We start from the raw sequence: 17,289 nt of genomic DNA, 5'->3' as shown, positions 1-17,289 counted from the left end.
AACTTAATATAAATGGCTGGATGAGACCTGAGCAGTATCTGCTCATTTTCTGTTCTTTGTTTTTGTTTTTTGTTTTTTCCCTCAAGCACACCTAAACCATTCCAGAGAGATAAAATTCTTTAGTGATTTTATTTCCAGAAGGAAGTTGAATGCCTTGAAGCATCTGGCCTGATGTCCTCATGTTGTCATAGCTCATAGCTCATCTTTCTTTGTGCCCTGGGCAGCTGATCTGAATATAGAGTATACACGAACTTTGAAGGAAGCTGGTAGGATGGAGTTGGGGCCTCACTGTTTTAATCAAGATGAATTCAAAACCTTTGCTTATCGAGTAGAAAACTTAAACCAGCAGTGAAGAAACAATTGACACTGACAGAAAAGGAAGTGGCAATCAAAAAGGTGCAGGGAGCATAATAAGATTATATTTAACATGGTTATACTCTCCTAGCAGATGACGATGGATTAAATTTACTTGTTGCCTCCATAAATAATTTTAGCATGTGGAATAAGATAGCCTCCTAGAATGTATGAGATAAGAAGTTCAGGAAAATATGTAATAGCTCAAGACAAAACCACGGTTTCCACCTGTATGTCATGGTGATGATGTTTCTCCCTCCTTGAGCTGGGGACTCCCTGTCCAAGCTTCTCCAGCCAATGTTGGGAGCTGCATCACTGGCCACTCCCTTGTGACTCTGCACCTATGTGGGCATCACTGCACACTGCATTTGCCTCTTCTCTTCTGGGGCTCTACTTCATATGGGGGCTATCCACATGGGATACATCAAATGATGACTTGGATCCGGAGTTATTTTTCTCCAAATCGGTCTGCTTCAGGGAAGCACCGAATCTGGCATATGGCAAGTGCTTGAAAATGTTTTTTTGAAAAAAATAAATCCATTATTCCTGAACCCCCTTCCCCACATCCAGCACAGTGCTAAGCACATAGATAATATTTGAGCTTCTTGATGGAGTTTTGCTTTTGTTGCCCAGGCTAGAGTGCAATGGTACAACCTCAGCTCACTGCAACCTCCGCCTTCCGGGTTCAAGTGATTCTCCTGCCTCAGCCTCTGGAGTAGCTGGGATTACAGGTGAGCATCGCCATGCCCGGCTAAATTTTTGTATTCTTAGTAGAGATGGTGTTTCCCCATGTTGGCCAGGTTGGTCTCGAACTCCTGACCTCAGGTTATCTGCCCGCCTTGGTCTCCCAAAGTGCTAGGATTACAGGTGTGAGCCACTGCTCCTGGCCAATATTTGAGCTTGTTTCATTGCCTATGGTGCCCTAAGGGACATGGTGAGGGCCTAAGGCTCAAGCCTAAGGAGTTTACTTTGTCCCTTGCTAAGAGGATACCCAAGAGCCACTCAGAAGCCTCCCAGTGACAAGGCAGGAAGAAGACTATGGGGAAAGGAAGGTGAACAAAGGAAGAGGTGCCTGGAGCCAGTCCTGGTCATGAATGCCTCAGCAACCTTTCCATAGAATACTTCTCTGAGTCCTCTCCTTCATCCAAGACAAAGAAAAGTGATTTCTGGGATCACCACTTCCGTCTCACCCTCTAATAGATATCAAAGGACAAAGTGTTCAACATAGAACCCAAGGAAAGAGACACTAACTGATTGGGTGTCTTTATCCTCACTCAGGGAGTTTTCTCAAATCACACAAACAAGAACAGCACCCACTTTCCCCACCCTCAGCCCCACCCTGAATCTGCTGCTGCTTCTGCTGTGCAGTCTTCTTCACGTAAAGATGAGATCAAGGAGCAAGGATGCAGAACACTCTTGGGACTTTCCCCGGTATTCCAAGGCAAAAGAAGAAACCTAGAGAGAATTAGTAACAACAAACAAATCTCTCTAGGGAAGTGTATAGTACTTTTTAAAAAAGATTCTCCAAAGAAGATATGTAAGTGGTCAAGAAGCACATGAAAAAATGCTCAACATCATTAGCCACAAAAGACATGCAAATCAAAACCACAGTGTGATACCGCTCACACAGGTACAATGGCTAAGATTTAAAAAGACAGAAAGTAAGAGGTATTGGTGAGGACATGGAGAAACTGAAACCCTTCTGCAACGCTACTTGGAGTATAAAATTATGCAGCTTTTTTTGGAAAACAGCTTGCCAGTTTTTCCAAAAGTTAAACAGAATTGTATGACCTAGTAATGCTATATATCCAAGAAAATTAAAAACATGTATTCACACAAAAACATATACTGAAATGTTCATAGAAACATTATTCATAATAACCGAAAGGTAGAGATAACCCAAATTTTTATCAACTGATGAGTAAATGAATAAAAAGTTCTACATCCATATTATGGAATATTATTCAGCCATAAAAGGAACGAGGTATTGATACATTCTACAACATGGATGCACCTTGAAAACATTATGATAAGTAAAACAAGCCAGATATGAAGTCCACTTATTATGTAATTCCATTTAAGTGAAAATCCCAGAATAGGAAAACACATAGAGATAGAAAGTGGATTATTAGAGGGTGTCAGGGGTTGGGTGGAGCGGGGAGGGAGGATGCAGATGCCTGCTACTGTGTCAGGGTTTCTTTCAGGAGCAATGAATATATTCTAGAATTACACAGTGATAATAGCTGCACAACCTTTTGAATATATTAAAAGCCACCGAATTGCACACTTCCTAACAGTAAATTATAGGCATGTGAATTATACATCAATTAAAAAATTATAAGAAGCAGCCTTTAGACTTGTTCAAAGGACAATTAGGACCCTGCTGGAAACTCTAATCTCAACTTGAAAAGTTTTGCTAGACTACTTGCCTCTTCATCTCACCCCCCAACTCATACTCCAAAGCAGCCCCAAACCACAGTCCCTAGCTATTACTAAAGGAAAAAAATAGGAGAGACACCAATCAGCATTGGAGGTGACTTGAGAAGCATTTGATGTTTGCAGACATTCCCTGTAGGGTGTGGGGGAGGAGGTTGAACATAGGAACTTGAATTAATGGAAGATAAATTGCTCCATCTCATGAAGGGATCCAATGCTGACTATGAAAGGAAACCAAAGTGTCTCCAGAGAGGCCTCTTTTTAATACCTTCCCATGTGTTGACTATAAGGGAGCGTGGCCAACATAATCCTCTTTAGACACAAATGTATTTGACTTGAAGAGGAGAGGTCATCCTGAGCAATTCTGAGGCTTGCTTGCTTGCTTACTGAGCTCCTCCTTGGGTCCCAACATTTCTGCTGGCCTAACTTCTCCCCTGACTCAGAGGCTGTGGGTTTCTTCTCCTTGAATCCTCTCTCTCCCTGTGATGTGTGTGAGAGAGGAAGGAATGTCAAAGTGCAACACGAGTAGTTGCCTATTTAACTACTTTAAAATCAGCTCTAAAAAACCAAACTGATTCTAACCAACAGAGTGCAAGATTTTCAGTTTTGCCACACTGATGATGGGAATCAATTTGCTACAGCTACTATGAAAAACAGCATGGAGTTTCCTCAAAAAATTAAAAGCTGAACTAAATCACATACCATATTATTCAGCAATCCCACTTCTGGGTATTTATCCAAAATAATCAAAATTAGGATCCTGAAGATATATTAGCACTCTCCTGTTCATTGAGACACTATTCACAATAGCCAAGATATGGAAATAACCTTGATATCCATCAAACTATGAATGGATAAAGAAAATGTGATATATACATACAATAGAATACTATTCAGCCTTTAAAAAGAAGGAAATTCTGCAATATGAAACAACATATCAACCTTGAGGATATTTCATTAAGTGAAATAAGCCAGTCATAGAAAGAAAAATACTGCATGATTCTACTTATATGAGGTATCTAAAATAGTCAAATTGATAGAAGCAAAGGATAGAATGGTGGTAGCCAGGAACTGGGAGAAGTGAGAAGTGGGGAGTTATCAATAAACAGGCATAAAGTTTCAGTTAAGCAGGATGATAAGCTCTAGATATCTGCATTATAATATAGAACATACAGGCAACAATAAGGTCTTGTACACTTAAAAGTTTCCTGAGGGTAGATCTCATGTTGTGTTCTTACCACAATAAAATAAAATTGCCCCCATCCCCACGTCCACCCCCTGCCAAAAAACCTAAATTGATTATCTTCAGAAGATGCTAGGGAACCAACTAGTTTTTGGAAAATTGGTAAATAAAAGTTTAAAATTTTTAAGGTTTCCTTTTGTTTTTACTATGCAAAGTGTGCCACCGAAGAAACAAAAACCACATGGGTACTTAAATTTCAACAAATTCGAGTTCTCTTTCCCATCCTGCAAGATGATGGGTGAAAAAGTTGAGAAGCTGCATACCAAAGAGAAGAAGCCCGAAGCCAAAAAGGCTAATGCTGGTGGCAAAGTGGAAAGGGGTAACCTCAGGGCTAAAAAGCCCAAGAAGGGGAAGCCCCGTTGCAGCTGAAATCCTGCCCTTGTCAGAAGAATTGGCACATATTCCTGATCTGCTATGTATTCTAGAAAGGCCACGTACAAGAGGAAGTACTCAGCCACTAAATCCAAGGTTGAAAAGAAAAAGAAGCTTCTTGCAACTGTTACAAAACCAGTTAGTGGTGACAAGAATGGTGGTATCTGGGTGATTAAACTTCACAAAACGCCTAGATATTATCCTACTGAAGACGTGCCTCAAAAGCTGTTGAGCCATGGCAAAATACCCTTCAGTCGGCACGTGAGAAAACTGCGAGCCAGCATCACCCCCAGGACCATTCTGATCATCCTCATTGGACACCACAGGAGCAAGAGGGTGGTTTTGCTGAAGCAGCTGGCTAGCGGCTTGGTTGGTACTTGTGACTGGACCTCTGGTCCTCAATCGAGTTCCTCTACAAAGAACATACCAGAAATTTGTCATTGCACCTCAACCAGAATTGATATCAGCAATGTAAAAACCCCAAAACATCTTACTGATGCTTACTTCACAAAGAAGAAGCTGCAGAAGCCCAGACATCAGGAAGGTGAGATCCTTGACACAGAAAAAGAGAAATACGAGATTACAGAGCAGTGCAAGATTGATCAGAAAGCTGCGGACTCACAAATTTTGCAAAAATCAAAGCTATTAAACATCAATGACTACTAACATCACAAAAAGAGAGACATTGAGACATACGTAACCTCTAAGGAAGAGCACCTAATAGTGAGGTCCTATGCTTTAAAACAAGAAGAAAGAAGAAAGAAGAAGGAGGAGGAGGACCTGGATTGGTCACTTAGATACAATCAGAAACACAGAGACTAAAGGAACAGAGTAAACTTTACTGTGGGGAAGCAACCAGCTAATTCTAGACTGTAGGAACCTCTTTAGATTAAGTGTTGCATTTCTTTCAATGAATTAATTGTAAGGAAAAATAAGGAGATGAAGGGGAAGCCTATGGATTAAAAGGCACTTAAAAGATGTTTATCAAAAACAGGTAAAGCTAAACAGGTGTTTAGGAATATACACTTAGGTGATAAGACTATTTTTAAAAAGTGAGAAGTGGTTGCAATAAAAGTTAGGACAATGGTTACTTTTGCTAGAAGAGGGGAGATGTTTGAGAGATGGGCATGTAGAGGGCTTCTGAGGTGGCTGGAAAAGTTCTCTTATCATGGGTAGTGTTTACAAGAGTTATACCTTTAAAACCATTATTTTAACTTGTACATTCTCTTTTTATGGTTTTTTGGTACTTACAATATATTTAACAATAAAAAGTTTTTTAAATAAAAATTAATTAAATAAAACAAGCTTTGATGGGAGAAATGGGAAAGAAAAAACAGAAAATGGAGAAAAATATTAGGAATGTAAGAGAGAAAAGGGTCACATTTGTGACCCCACATCTACATTTCATAGCAAAAACAGAACCCATTTTTTTTAATCACAAAGATGATTTTGGGTGTCATCTAGGACTTCCCTCTTCAAAATGCACAGTTAATTTTGGCCACCTATGACCCTGACAATGAAATCCAGGAGGAGGGGGAAGAGCTGGTGGAGAAGAGACTGGAATTGAGACTGGCTAGCTGATTGTGCATGTGCTGGCTGGAAGAATGGGAAACCAACATCTTAAGACCACCATTTGTGAGAGGCCAGAGTGGCAGCACAGCCCCCAAGAAAGAATGTGGAATAGTGTCTTCAGTGACCCCATCAGAGAGACACCAGCATCCCCAGGAGCAGCTGGAGAAGTCAGGACCCATGTAGGGAAATGTCAGCTGTGTCAGAACCATGGGAGTAGAGAAGGAAGGCCTCTGTAAGAGAAATCTTTCTCTGCCTGTCCACATGTCTGTCAGCATGACATTTTGGGTCAATAAATATTCATCAGGATGCACCATTCCAGCTGACCTATGTTACCCCCTCCACTGGAGGAGAAAATAAACAGGACTGTGGGTGCAGAAGACGTCTGCCCCCTTCAGAGGTGCCTTTGTCCTTTGTGTGTGAGCCAGGAGTTCAGATGAATGTTTACCTCCTTGAATCCTTTGGGACTTTTGCATCTAATATCTGGTAGAGAGTCAGCTCCTTCCCTGTGTGTTAAACAGCAATACAGTGCCATCAACATTGTCAACTGTCAGAGAATAACATTCAAATGGAGGTTAGCTAATCAATGAGCAACTCTTTCTGTTACCTGCTAATGGGAGGGTTCCCCAGGTGGAGTTTGTTTCTTCCTTTTTTGTGCTCCCAACATCTGTTTTCATACATCTGTTTTGGCTTTTCCTCTCATTGCTATTGTTTCTGTATCTGTCTCCACAGTGAGACTGGGAACCTCTCACTAATTTCATCAATATTGATTGAGCAACTCTTATGTACAAAGCATTATGCTAGCTAAAGTGGCAAACAAAGGAGTAACTCCTAGAGCTAAGAGGCAGATATTAAACAACCACACAAATACATGCATAATTATACATTATGTGAGTGCTAAGAGAGTGAAGGGTGAGATGAATGATTACCCAGGGAAGTCTGTTGGATAGTTTCACATTAGGAAAGGCTTCAGTGAGAAAGAATGTGGAGGGATTGGCCAGGCTAGGGACAGGGGAGTGTGTTTCTGGGCAGGGAGTATGTCCAGAGCAGGGGGTAAGAGGAACCCTGGTGCAAGCCAGGGATGGAGAAGCAGGGCCATAATATGAAGAGCCTGGTAGACCATGATAAGGATCTTAGAGTTTTAACCTAAGTACCACAGGAAGGGGTACATGTTTAGAAATGGGGAGATCACTTATAACACTGGACAAGCAGAATGATGATGGAGGCAGAAACAAGAGTGAAGAAGACAGTGATGAAGAAGTCAGCAGATCTGAGAGGTATCTGGGTGACATATTTGGTAGTGTTCTCAGGTGGATGCAAGCAGTAAAGGGTCATTCCAAAACTTCTGGAATGAACATGAACATAGATAAAGGTGTCATTTATGAGCATAACTCAATATCAAAACAAGACAAGACTAGTACACGCACACACACACACACACACACACACGGCATGACTAAACTCATTTACAATTATCGATACAAAACTCATTTACAATTATCAATACAAAAACTCTAAATAAAAAATTAGCAAAGGTAACCACCCAGTAGCATAATACTAGTAGCTAACACTTAATGAAGTATTACTATTTACCACAGGCCAAACACTGTTCTAGAATTTTATTACCTCATTAAATTAATATTTGCTTACAACATAATTACTTGCATTAACTCATTTATCTCCACAACCACCATATGAGAAAAGTACTATTATTATCCTCATTTCACTGATTGGTGAATTGTAGCTCAGAGAGGTGGGCTATTTTTCGTGAATCAGCATAGATGACATTCCCAGACATAATGGCTCCTTTCCATGTAGGATTCCATTTATATGAAGAGGCAATACTAATCCATGGTGTCAGGACAGTGGTTACCTCTGTGGAAGGTATTTACTGGGGAGGAACATGAAGGCCCTTCTTGGGTACTAGAACTGTTATTTGCTAGATCTGGGTGGTGGTTGTGATATATGCATATGGAGTTGTAAACTTAAGACTTGCACACTTTGCTATATGTATTTTTGAACTCAAAAGAAAAGGTATGTGGAGGACATATAGAAGACAAATATTCAATATCTTTATATATGGTGAGCTCTAAAAACCAATGAAAAGTGAACATCAATCCATTAGTGGATGAAGGATATAAACACAGAGCTCACAAATAAAGAAATATAAGTGGAAAATAAATTTGTATGAAATATATGTAAACAGTAAATAAATAAATGCAAGTTAAATATTAATGAAATATTTTTCTCCTAGCAAATTGATCAAAATAAAAAAGGTTGATAATACTTAGTGTCAGTGATAATATGGGGAAATAGATATGCAAATGCTGTGGAAGTAGAAATTGTTACAAATTTTCTGAGGCTAATTTGGCTGCATGTATCAAAGTCTTTTCAGTTGTTACACTTTGAAACAGCAGCGATTCTAGTTCTACAAATTCATCATAAAGAATTACTTGGCCAGGCTTGGTAGCTCACACCTGTAATCCTAGCACTTTGGGAGGCTGAGGCAGGTGGACTGCCTGAGCTCAGGAGTTTGAGACCAGCCTGAGCAATACAGTAAAACCCCATCTCCAGTAAAAAAAAAAATACAAAAATTAGCTGGGCGTGGTGGTGGGCAACTGGAGTCCCAGCTACTCAGGAGGCTGAGGCAGAAGAATTGCTTGAACCCTGGAGGCGGAGGTTGCAGTGAGCCAAGATCATGCCACTGCACTCCAGTCTGGGCAACAGAGAGAGACTCCATCACAAAAAAAAAAAAAAAAAAAAAGAAAAAAGAAAAAAGAAAAAAAAAAGGACAAGCTCCATTCCTAGATGGCCGAATAGGAACAGCAACACACTCCATTCCAAGATGGCCAAATAGGAACAGCTCCTGTCTGCAGCTCCCAGCATGACTGATGCAGAAGATGGGTGATTTCTGCATTTCCAACTGAGGTACCTGGTTCATCTCCTTGGCACTGGTTGGACAGTGGGTGCAGCCCATGGAGGGCGAGCTGAAGCAGGGCGGGGTGTCGCCTCACCCAGGAAGCACAAGGGGTCAGGGGATTTCCCTTTCCTAGCCAAGGGAAGCTGTGTCAGACTGTACCCGGAAAAATGGGACACTTCTGCCCAAATACTGCGCTTTTCCCAAGGTCTTAGCAACTGACAGACAAGGTGATCCTCTCCTGTGCCTGGCTTGGTGGGTCCAACACCCACGGGGCCTTGCTCACTGCTAGCGCAGCAGTCTGAGATCAAACTGCAAGGCGGCAGCCTGGCTAGGGGAGGGGCATCCACCATTGCTGAGGCTTGAGTAGGTAACCAAAGTGACCGGGAAGCCTGAACTGGGCAGAACCCATTGCAGCTCAGCAAAGCCTACTGCCTCTACAGACCCCACCTCTGTGGGCAGGGCATAGCTGAACAAAAGGCAGCAGAAAACTTCTGCAGACTTAAACATCCCTGTCTGACAGCTCCAAAGAGAGCAGTGGTTCTCCCAGCATGGCATTTGAGCTCTGAGAATGGACAGACTGCCTCCTCAAGTGGGTCCCTGACCCTCGTGTAGCCTAACTGGGAGACACCTCCCAGTAGGGGCCGACAGACACCTCATATAGGTGGGTGCCCCTCTGGGACAAAGCTTCCAGAGGAAGGATCAGGCAGCAATATTTGCTGTTCTGCAGCCTCCACTAGTGACACTCAGGCCAACAGGGTCTGGAGTAGACCTCCAGCAAACTCCAACAGACCTGCAGCTGAGGGACCTGACTGTTAGAATGAAAACTAACAAACAGAAAGGAATAGCATCAACATCAAAAAAAAGGACATCTACACCAAAACCCCATCTGTAGGTCACCAACATCAAAGACTAAAGGTAGATAAAACCACAAAGATGGAGAGAAACCAGAGCAGAAAAGCTGAAAATTCTAAAAACCAGAGCTCCTCTTCTCCTCCAAAGGATAGCAGCTCCTCGCCAGCAATGGAACAAAGCGGGATGGAGAATGACTTTGACAAGGTGACAGAAGTAGGCTTCAGAAGGTCAGTAATAATAAACTTCTCTGAGCTAAAGGAGCATGTTCAAACCCACTGCAAGGAAGCTAAAAACCTTGAAAAAAGGTTAGATCAATGGCTAACTAGAATAAACAGTGTAGAGAAGACCTTAAATGACCTGATGGAGCTGAAAACCATGGCATGAGAACTACGTGATGCCTGCACAAGCTTCAATAGCTGATTTGATCAAGTGGAAGAAAGGGTATCTGTGATTAAAGATCAAATTAATGAAATAAAGCATGAAGACAAGGTTAGAGAAAAAAAGAGTAAAAAAAAAAAAAGAATTACTCCAGTATGTATTTGGTTATACAGATAATCATCATAACTCTGTTGTTAAAAGCAAAAATCTGGAAACTACCTGTGAATATGTGATTAGTGAAAAAAGTATTTTATATTCATATAACAGCACAATATGCAGCCATTAAAAGTGATAATGTTGATCAATATTTATTGGCATGAAAATATGGCCATGATATATTATTTAAATCTTTAAAATTGAGGGCCAGGCACAATGGCTCACGCCTGTAATCCCAGCAGTTTGGAAGGCCGAGGCAGGCAGATCACTTGAGGCCAGGAGTTCAAGACCAGCCTGACCAACATGGTGAAACGCTGTCTCTACAAAAAGTACAAAAATTAGCTGGGCATGGTGGCATGCATCTGTAATCCCAGCTACTTGGGAGGCTGAGGCATGAGAATCGCTTGAACCCAGGAGGCAGAGGTTGCAGTGAGCCGAGATCTCACCAATGCACTCGAGCCTGGGTGACAGAGCAAAACTCCATCTTAAAAAAATTAATTAATTAATTAAATTAAAAAAATCACATGTAATTATTGTGTGTATAATATATAAATAAAATTGTATATATGTATGATATAGGTATATATGTCTAATGTATATATAATTATATCTACGTTGGATGGTTGGCTGGATATGAACCAAAATGGTAAGAGTAGTTGTTGGCTGGTAGAATTACTGGGTGGCACTTACTTCTTCTCTACAATTTTTTGTACTTCATGAATTTTTTTAAATTTTAAGTTCTGGGACACATGTGGTGAATGTGCAGGTTTGTTACATAGGTATACATGTGCCATGGTGGTTTGCTGCATCTATCAACCCGTCATCTAGATTTTAAGCCCTGCATGCATTAGGTATTTGTCATAATGCTGTCCCTCCCCTTTCCCCCCAAACCCCGACAGGCTCTGGTGTGTGATGTTCCCTTTCCTGTGTCGACATGCTCTCATTGTTCAACTCCCACTTATGAGTGAGAACATGAGGTGTTTGGTTTTCTGTTTCTGTGTTAGTTTGCTGAGGATGATGGTTTCCAGCTTCATCCATGTCCCTGCAAAGGACATGAACTCATTCTTTTTTATGGCTGCATAGTGTTCCATGGTGTATATGTGCCACATTTTCTTTATCCAGTTTATCATTGATGGGCATTTGGGTTGGTTCCAAGTCTTTGCTATTGTAAATAGTGCTGCAATAAACATACATGTGCACACGTCTTTATACTAGAATGATTTATAATCCTTTGGGCATATACCCAGTAATGGAATTGCTGAGTCAAATGGTACTTCTGGTTCTAGATCCTTGAGGAATCGCCACACTGTCTTCCACAATGGTTGAACTAATTTACACTCCCACCAACAGTGTAAAAGTGTTCCTATTTCTCCATATCCTTGCCAGCATCTGTTGTTTCCAGACTTTTTAATGTTCACCATTCTAACTGGCGTGAGATGGTATCTCATTATGGTTTTGATTTGCATTTCTCTAATAACCAGTGTTGACAAGCTTTTTTCCCCATGTTTCTTGGCCACATAAATGTCTTCTTTTGAGAAGTGCCTGTTCATATCCTTTGCCCACTTTTTCATGTTGTTTTTTTCTTGTAAATTTGTTTAAGTTCTTTGTATATTCTGGATATTAGCCCTTTGTCAGATGGATAGATTGCAAAAATTTCCTCCCATTCTGTAGGTTGCCTGTTGACTCTGATGATAGTTTCTTTTGCTGAGCAGAAGCTCTTTAGTTCAATTAGATCCCATTTGTCAATTTTCACTTTTATTGCAATTGCTTTTGGTGTTTTAGTCATAAAGTCTTTGTGTATCCCGATGTCCTGAATGGTATTGTCTAGGTTTTCTTCTGGAGTTTTTATGATTTTAGGTTTTACATTTAAGTCTTTAATCCATCTTGAGTTAATTTTTGTATATGGTGTAAGGAAGGGGTCCAGTTTCTGTTTTCTGCATATGGCTAGCCAATTTTCCCAGCACCATTTATTAAACAGGGCATCCTTTCCCCATTGCTTGTTTTTGTTGGGTTTGTTGAAGATCAGATGGTTGTAGATGTGTGGTGTTATTTCTGAGGCCTCTGTTCTGTTCCATTGGTCTCTATATCTGTTTTGGTACCAGTAACATGCTGTTTTGGTTACTGTAGCGTCAGGTAGCATGATGCCTCCAGCTTTGTTCTTTTGGCTTAGGATTGTCTTGGCTATATGGGCTCTTTTTTGGTTCCATATGAAATTTAAAGTAGTTTTTTCTAGTTCTGTGAAGAAAGTCAATGGTAGCTTGATGGGGACAGCATTGAATCTATAAATTACTTTGGGCAGTATGGCCATTTTCATGATATTGATTCTTCCTGTCCACAAGCATGGATTTTTTTCCATCTGTTTGTGTCCTCTCTTATTTCCTTGAGCAATGGTTTGTAGTTCTCCTTGAAGAGGTCCTTCATATCCCTCATAAGTTGTATTCCTAGGTATTTTATTTTCTTTGCAGCAATTGTGAATGGGACTTTACTCATGATTTGGCTCTCTGTTATTGGTGTATAGGAATGCTTGTGATTTTTGCACATTGATTTTGTATCTGAGACTTTGCTGAAGTTGCTTATCAGCTTAAGGAGTTTTTGGGCGGAGGTGATGGGGTTTTGTAAATATACAATCATGTCATTGCAAACAGACAATTTGACTTCCTCTTCTTCCTATTTGAATACCCTTTTTTGCCTTCTCTTCCCTGATCATGAATTTTTATAATACAAATTTTATAATCATATATGTAATATATATTCAAAATAAAAAAGATAGCACATTTATCTAGATTTTCTAGCAATTTTTATTTTTAAGCTTCGTCTACCTTGTTTTTCTTTAAATAGTAAAACAAGCTTTAAAAGGCAGTAATTACCATACACATAGTGCAGGGGTTCTTACTTGGGGTGTTGATTCTCACCTGGGTGGAGTAGTTTGAGAATGCCTAATATGTTCTAAACATCTTTTATGAGTTTGGAGAGTTTTCCACATTGTCACTCCACAAAGTGGGGCCAGAACTCACTGTTTCAGGCTCCCTTGCTGCTGACCTGAGAGCATGAGTCTTTGCATCCATGTGAGTCCCAGCTTGGAAGGTAATGCTACAACGAGGTAGACATGCATGGTGTCCATTCCAGGTAAACATGACCACAGGAGCTCCTGGCATCTAGTTCCAAGCATTATCAATGCAAGCTACAGTGTCTCTGCAAGAAGCAGAGTTGTTGCCAAGCATTGGCAGTGACGACGTTTTCAATGGAGCAGATCGTACAGTGTGATTTGATGTTTCTGGCCTGATACTTCCTAAGTCTGCTTCTCTTGCCCTCCAGGAGATTCTGTGAGTTGCTTAATATTTCGATAATTTGTTTTCTTTGCCTAAACTAGAGTAGATTCTACTATTTGCAACGAAGAACTATGCCGAATAGTATTACCTTCATCTCCATTTTACAGATGAAGAAAGTGAACCTTTTTTAAAAATGAAGAAAATTTCCTAAGATTACACAGCTAATAAGTAATGAGGCAAGACTTAAGTGCAAGACCTTTGAGTCAAAGTCTAGGTTCTTCCTACCATGCCATGCTGCTATCTGGAAGATATGTACATATATTTTTACAAAGATTATTAATAATTATAATCTTTGTAATTATATTTGAGTATGGGATATCCCAGAGGAATTTAAAACTAAGATATTCCAATACTCACCATGAAGTGAGGTCATCAATAAAAACAAACGTTACCACTTCACAAATAATTACTGTGTGCCAACACTGCCCATCAGCTATGGGAGGGATCCCAGAGATTAAACACTCTCATTTACAGATGAGGAGCTTGCAGCCCAGAAACATGATAGAATTTTCCTGTTTCAGTCAGTAGGGGAGAGTGAGGAGAGAAAAGCAATTTGTTGACTCCCTTTTCCTTTATATCAGTGGAGGGTGAAGCCACTTATTAACCCATTTAGAAATGCTTGTATCACACAAGTTCAATGCCTAAATGAAAATCTTATTTTAAATGTTAGAAGAAATAAATATTGAATCTATGAGGAATAACCATATTTAAAATATTGCCAACCAGTCCCAGAGATACCCTAGACTACAGCATCATCAGCCCTTCAGGGTGTGTAACTGAGAAGCCTAAAATAGCTTTTGAGAGAAACCTCATGAAAACATCCCCTGGGGAGCTGAGATCACATTTCCACCCAGCTCTGAAACACAGAATTTATTTGACCAGATTCAATGCAAGAAAATTGTTCCTTCTGCAGAAATTGGGAAAAATGTTAAATCCCTTGTGAATCCATGGAAAAATGTAAGATTTAGTGTCTAAATGTTTTAAAATAAAAACATTTTATAATAGACATTACTATCTCCATGTTCATAGATAATATTTTTTGTTTTAATAAAATCCAAGATGTGTTTTACCCTAAGGGCCATTTCTATTGAATCTGGAGGGGGAGAAAAAAACCAACTTGAGTTATACAAGGAAAACTGAATCTTTAAATTTCTGATTCATTTCCCCTTAAATCATCCAAACATTGCTTTTTATGGGCTATGTAATAGCAAAACAGTCTCTGAGGGGGTGTTAAAGCATTTCAAGCCTTGCTTCCCTTAAAATAAAGTAACATAAAATAAGTTTTAAAAGGAGGAAGCAGGCTTCAAGTGAATCTAAATGGTTTACAAAAGGTCTCATCAGGCCAATATCTAAAATGTTTAAGTGAATTCTTAATTTTTAAAATTCTCCTTTTCCTGTTTAATAGTGGAATCTTGCATGAAGACTGTCTTGAATGCTTAAAATATGTCTTCCTATCGGAATAAGAATAAACTTGGTCTCTGAAAAGAGAGCACTCTGCCTTTCTCCATTAGAAATCACCTTGAGATATTTTAAAGTAAAGGAATCGTACCAATTTAAACCATATGCTTGTTTACATCTAATTTATCAGATAACTATTGGAAAATTTTACCTAACTAAGAGTCTTCTTTTTCGTAACCATTGGCTGATTCAAATAGCGGAGTGTGCAGTTCACTTAGGGCCAAATGCAGAATCACGTTAATAGAATTTGAACTTCTTCCATTTTTTAACTCTATTATTGAGATGAATGTTGAATGAAATCAGCTCACTTTTGCCTTAAGCTCTTTTTTATTTTAGTTCTCCCATGGGCCTACTTACATGAATAATAACTTAGGTTGTTTGGAAAGAAAGTCTAAGAAAGCTAATAGCCAGTCGCGGTGGCTCATGCCTGTAATCCCAGCCGTTTGGGAGGCTGAGGTGGGCAGATCACCTGAGGTCAGGAGTTTGAGACCAGACTGACCAACATGGAGAAACCCCATCTTTACTAAAAAAGCAAAATTAGCAGAGCATGGTGGCACATGCCTGTAATCCCAGCTATTTGGGAGGCTGAGGCAGGAGAATCGCTCTCCAGCCAGAGCAACAAGAGTGAAATTCTGTCTCCAAAAAAAAAAAAAACAAAAAAGGCTAATATTGAACGAAACATTTTCTCAAAAATAGTTTAAGACATTGCACTAGTTTGCAAAGCAGAAGAAATCTGCCATACATTCTACATTTCCAAGTAATTGGTGAATTGTCCATTTGAATTTTTAGCTGGTTAAATTTTTGGCTGCCTTGAATCTGAAGAAAGACGGGCAGAGATAACAACATAGTATCTTAAGCAGAAATCTAAGGAAGCCATTCAGAAATTCATCCATTCATTCCATCATCATTTATTCAGTGACAACTATGGGCAGGCAAGATGTTTGGGACTGGAGATATAACAGTGAACCATGGAGCAGGTATTTTCAAAGAAATTGGATGACAAGAGATCTGTTTGGGAGGGCCACAGTTTGGTAAAACAAATACTAATTCTGGGACTCATTTGTAGCATGTTTTATATTTTTAGAGAAAGGAAACATCAAAGCACAAATGGTGACATCTCTTCATTTTTAGTCCTGTGATATTTGGCCAATGTTTTGCATACCCTGAAGAGCAATTCCTATCTGAGATCCAATAACTTCACTCACTAGAGCACATATGATACCCTGGAACATTCATCATTTACCTCTAGTATGCATCTCACCTCTATTTTACTTGCTCCCAGCTTTGGGTCTTTGCCTCCTAGTTCACTATGAAAATTGAAGTGATTGAACTTGTATTATCCCAACCTTCTTTTTGCCACCTTCAAATTTATCTATGTCCTATACATTTAATGCAATTCCAATAAATAGTATTTCCAATATTCAAGAAGGAACTTGCAGTTCATGCAGAAAAATAACATGTGAGAAAACTCAGAAATCTTAAAAATAAAAATGAGAGACAGTTAGCCTTACTAGACAATGCAATATATTTTGGAACTCCAATAAGTAAAAAAGTTTAACATTAGACAAAAAGTGGAAAATCCATGGAGTAGAATAAAGAGTTCAGAAATAGATTCAAATTCTATGAAGGTTCGGTTTATGACAAAGGTGCCATTTCAGACTGGGTAAGGAAGGAAGGGAAGAATTCAAAACATGACGTTGGACAACTGGCTGACTACTGGAAAAAATATTAAAACTGTATTTATCTCATCAAAAATAAATTCCAGATGGATTAAAGATATAAATTTAAAAAATAAAAGATTTTGAAGAAGGCATGAGGAGTAACAGGGACCATATTTACCTTCCTGTCTGAAACAACTAAGAAAAAAGACAAAAATACAATGATTTTAAAACATTAGACAACAGGCAACAAATGACAATGATCCTTGAGAGACACGAAACAAACTATATGAACCCTATTATTGCCCCAGCTCACTGCCTGGAAAGAGTTTTGAGGCCACAGCATAGGGAAGGGGAAACCACCTAGAGCCCAATGATCTCAAGAAATTGAGGAGATGGAGCTGGAGCTGGAGTCCAGGAGGGCCAAGGCAGCTGAAGCTCACAGGGCAGAGTACCAGAGAAAACTGCAGTCCAGAAAGAGAACCCTGGAGATCTTCAGAGGATCCCCTTGCAGTATTCAACTCAGTACTACTCAGCAAATGTGTGTGAGTAAACTAGCAGAGG

At 39.7% G+C, this 17,289-nt stretch overlaps 1 pseudogene; it reads left to right on the top strand.

Moving 5' to 3' along the window:
* Positions 1–4,113: 4,113 nt before the first annotated feature.
* LOC107967734 (large ribosomal subunit protein eL6-like) lies at positions 4,114–5,246 on the top strand (annotated as a pseudogene).
* Positions 5,247–17,289: the final 12,043 nt, after the last annotated feature.

The sequence above is a fragment of the Pan troglodytes genome, chromosome 1, assembly GCF_028858775.2.
Source record: "Pan troglodytes isolate AG18354 chromosome 1, NHGRI_mPanTro3-v2.0_pri, whole genome shotgun sequence".
Taxonomy (NCBI): domain Eukaryota; kingdom Metazoa; phylum Chordata; class Mammalia; order Primates; family Hominidae; genus Pan; species Pan troglodytes.
The sequence above is the reverse complement of the archived record's forward strand: the minus strand, read 5'-3'. Positions and strand labels throughout refer to the sequence as shown.